The following is a 4,736-nucleotide window of genomic DNA, read 5'->3' on the forward strand; positions in this document are numbered from 1 at the left end:
ATTACTTTTTTTTTGTTCGCGCCGCTAATGCTGACGGTGGTAAAATGGGCATGATGCCGCTGCCGTTCAAGGTTCCATCGGCGCAGGCGTCTACGCGACATGTACCCATTTCTCCTTCTTTTCGGCGGCGTACTATTGTTCCTTCCGGACGTCATGAGTGAAAGTGAACCAAAGAAACTTCGATACGCGAGCGCGTAGGAAAAAGCAGTCGAGGTTCATCCGGAGTTACGAAGGTAATGAACGCTCAGAACGACACTGTGCACAAATTACCTGTTACCTAGCATTATGTAATGAATAAAGCTTGATATTTTGTGCCCTTCTTACCTTAGTACCTGTTTCATGACAAATGACGTTTTGCGGAACGCGCGGCGCTGGTAGTGCGGCGGCCATCTTCGTTTAACTTGGCGTGTTCCATTTAACGAATATCTCGATTTAACGAAACAAAGAGTCAGCATTTACAAATTCGTTATATAGAGGTTCAACTGTAAACCTATATTCCCCCCCCCCCCCCCCAAAGCGTACCAGACTAACATGATTTTTGTAACCTAATTTTGGTATTTTATTGCCCATTTTGTTGTTTGTGAGGGCCTAATTGCTCGCCTATTTCCATCGTGTTTAGGGGGTTAAATTTCCGGGCCCTAGCCAAGAGATAACAGGACAACTTCTCTTTCCCATCTATCTTTGCCCCACATCATGATACCTCAGAAAATATAATCGCCCAAGAATGTGAAACCCCGGATATAAGTGTGCTCTGCTAGAGACGTGACAAGATAACAAATTCTGGCAGAGGGTAAAGTATTACGAGAAACTACACGCGCCAGAAGAGCAGTACGTCATATTATGCCGGACGCCAGACTGCAAGATGCTAGGGATGCTGTATCGCTGCTGTACGGGGTGAAGCTCTCAATGCTAATTTGCTACAGGGGTATTGTACAGCACAGTACAGTTAGAACCTTGTGCTCAAGGGGGGAGTCCAGTAAAATCAATTTTTACTCTCCTCCTTGGGGTAAAACATGAATGAAAGAACAAAAATGCAAGTTAACCTGCCAACATGCAAATTCAGTAGAGCCTTAAAGTTTTAGGGTGAAATCCGATTTTTAACCCTGCAAATTGCCCTCATTGAGATGTCTTCAGGGACGCCCACTAACTTGTTTTGCAGCAAATCAGTTACATTACCGTTTCTACCAAACCAGTACAGCTAGTTTTGAGTAACCAAACCCTATTTTTCCCCGAATTTAGCATACTGGAGGTTTTGCCACCCGAATTCACATGAATTTGGAGCACATGTTTATTTACCCAATTTTTGCCCCCCGAATTTAGAAACAAAATATTTCCCAAAAACTTCAGGCTCTAAATTCAGCCACCAGCATGGGTACTGAAGAACACCGCACCATGTCGTGTTCATCTTAGATGCGAGAAGCACATGACTGTGTTTTGTGGTCGTATCCCCTAAAAAAATTAAAAATGCCTTCTCGCTGCCCCGCTCAATTTTGTTCTATTCTACAACTTCGGGAATAAAAGACCCGATTTTTGCCCCCCGTCTTCGAGAAACATGAAATTAAAAAAAAAAACTCGAGGGTCTAATTATGGCACACCTGTAGCACCAGTACAATACTGCTAGCTCAAAGCACAGGTACAGTACACATTCTTTTTCTCAACATCCAGTTCCCCCCCCCCCAACACGTAAGAGAGGGTCTCTCTCTGTCTAAGACAGAGAGTGTCGCTGTGTCACTTCACAGCGCATCAAGGCACGCAAGTACTACCCGACCATTACAGTCACATACGACTGAGAGTACCACCAGATTCAATGCACCCCAGGACTAGAGTTGCAGAGAAAGCACCACAACCAAAAAAGGCAAGCAACTATGCTGCTACTTGGACAACGCGTTTTTAAGTCAGACTAGAGCAAGCGTACTGCTCCACCACAAGTATTACAACAAGTTATTATGAGATGCAGAAAAAAGAAAAAAAAAAGTAAAAAGATAACGCAAACAGAGTGCCACAGAGCGCGCCACATCCAATTTTGGGCAGAGATGTTTTTTTTTAAAAATGACTCGCGTTATTTGACTCGTGTCACAAAAGAGGCGTATCGAGGACTACTTGGGACTACCAGAGCAGAAAACAAAAATTGGTATCAAGGAAAAACACCACGCAGAAAAGAAATTCACGGACGCAGGGTTACCAGGAAGGGACGTGTGACGATCGAACACGACCTCGACTGTGACAAGTCTACTGACAAGACGGGGCGCTAAGCCACCGACAGTGAAGATATATAAAATAAAAAAAATTGGACGTGGCATGCCAGCGTGACACACAACATGACTAAGACTGCAGCTAGATGATCGGAAATAGTATCAATACAGAGAAAACGTGGAACAACAAAAGAAATGAAAAACAAACAAACAAAAAATTGAAAACCAACACCCAATGACTGCAGCAGAGTCGAGATAAGAGCCCCCACCCCCTCCCGCGAAGTAGCACACTACTTTCGCTATGTTAATCTTCAAAATTAAAATACGGAGGAATGCGTGAGGCACGGTATGGCGCACCACCAGCATGGCCGCTTCCTCTTACAATGAAAGCTGCCAAAAGAAAAACACATCCGGCACAGAAACTGGAATTGCCGGAACGGGGAGACCTGTCGAAAGCGTAGCTAATCGTAACTGCAAGGGGGCGAAGCCCTGTTGGTGCGATTGCAGAGACAAAAATTTGCGTAAATTTGCCTCGCAATAAAAAATTGTGTGCTCTGCAGACCACCGTTATCAAACTGCGATGTTAAAACGCACGCTTTGTCAGCGGAGCAAACATGTCGAGACAACGTGTGCTTAATGTTTGTCCACGACCTTCTGTCTGCCTTCTTCGATGCAATTTTTTTTTTTTCTTGTAATTGTTCTACCTGCAATTCTAACGTTCAAATAAATCGTATTTGTTGGGACAAAGGCGAGAAGAAAATGGGTGAAATATACGAGGGAAGCATTTATGGCATCCAGAATCCTGACAGATTTTTTGTAATCCAGAAACTCGAACTTTCCCGATTTTTCATACAGTAATGTTTGCACTGTTCAATGTTCTGCATAACCGATGCGTTTCAACCTGCAATGTGTTCGACTAAGTATCTCTTTAAAGAAAGTTCAATCCTTCACTTTTGCATGAACTTGGCAAATTTTTTTGAATCCAAAAATTCAAACTTCGTTGATTTTCCAGACAGTACGTTGACACTGTCCAACATCCTACACAGCTGATGTGTTCCTATCTTCAACACATCGGACTATTCCTCAAAGAAAAGGTTAATCTTTTCAAATATGGCAGTTGCTGAAAAGGCACTCAATCTGCAATTCAAACAGACACCCTCTGATTGCCGGTCAGAGACACTACCAACTTTTGCATTAGCGTCAGCTTGCCAGATTTGTTTAGCATCCAAAAATTCCAACTTACTGATTTTTTGGACAGCACTGTTGCCACTGTCAAATGTGTTCCTTCCTTCAATATGTCTGACCATTCCTTAAAAAGCTGCCCGTACTTCATTTTGATGCAAGAATATTGGATTTTTTGGACTTAGTGTCTGTCATAATCTGGGCAGGCTCAATGAACTGCGGCTTTCTGATCACAATACTCCAGAGCGCTTTGCCAGCAGCATACTGCCAAAGCTATGTGATGTGCAGGAGCACAGTCAGTCATCTTCTAGTGGAATATTCTGGGGAATGGCGCTTGTATGAATACACATCAAGTCCAAAATATCGGTCAGCGACTGCGTACATGCAGCTGAAATGCATTTGTAATTTTCATTATATAAATTGGACGAGGCACTGAAACGTGGGATGACGAACATGTGCCGTCTCATCAACTGCCATTCTTTAATCGATGCATTTAAACCTTCCACAGCTAATGCAGTCACACCAACAGGACCTTCTTGACCTTTACTACCTTAAGCATGTCCCAACTGCTATGTATTGTAAGCCCAGTGTAATGCACCCACGAATGTACGCTACTGGTGCATAAATGCAAATGGAGACTGAGTATTTTTGTATCACAACAAGCGTCAGAGATGAGCAACTGAGTGTTACATGCATGCAACTTTGGTACCTTCATGGGACTGCTCCGCAGATTGAAGTGTTTTGTGCGACAGCCTCGGAATGAGCGGAAAGCAACAAAAACTTCCTCTTAAATACTATCTAAAAAAAGGGAATGGGTTGCATTAAGTCCAAGTTTAAGGCATTTGAATGACGAAGCTTCTTAAAAATCTGGAGAAAATAAAGATGTTACATGAGAACTAGCAAACTTCTCCAAATCTAACACCTCAGCAAAGCCTGCTAAGTTACGTAAAACTCGACACGATGTACTTTAAAACTGGTCTTCTCTTTTCTGCTGCAAAATACTGCATTATGGGCATTTCCGTAAGTTACGGCAGCATGCTAGGTGTAAGAAGACTATCTTGGAAGTGAACCGGAACCTAACCCTCACGTCTGAACCGAAAACAAACCGGTATGGGTTGCAAATAACCGAGCTTAACAAACGCCTAGAAAGGTCCGAGACCATGGCCACTGCCATCAGCCTGATCGAGAATGAAATCCTGAACCTTTTCTTGCTGGTTCTGAATAAGAGGCGCATCATTTCACATGATCCCCCAGATGTTTGTGCACAACTCTCACATACATGGGACACTCGACAGATGGTGGTCCAACTCTGAGCGGTTCAGAAGCATTTTGGAAAAACAAAGCAACACACAAGACAAAACA

Source organism: Ornithodoros turicata, chromosome 1 (assembly GCF_037126465.1).
Source record: "Ornithodoros turicata isolate Travis chromosome 1, ASM3712646v1, whole genome shotgun sequence".
NCBI classification, from domain to species: domain Eukaryota; kingdom Metazoa; phylum Arthropoda; class Arachnida; order Ixodida; family Argasidae; genus Ornithodoros; species Ornithodoros turicata.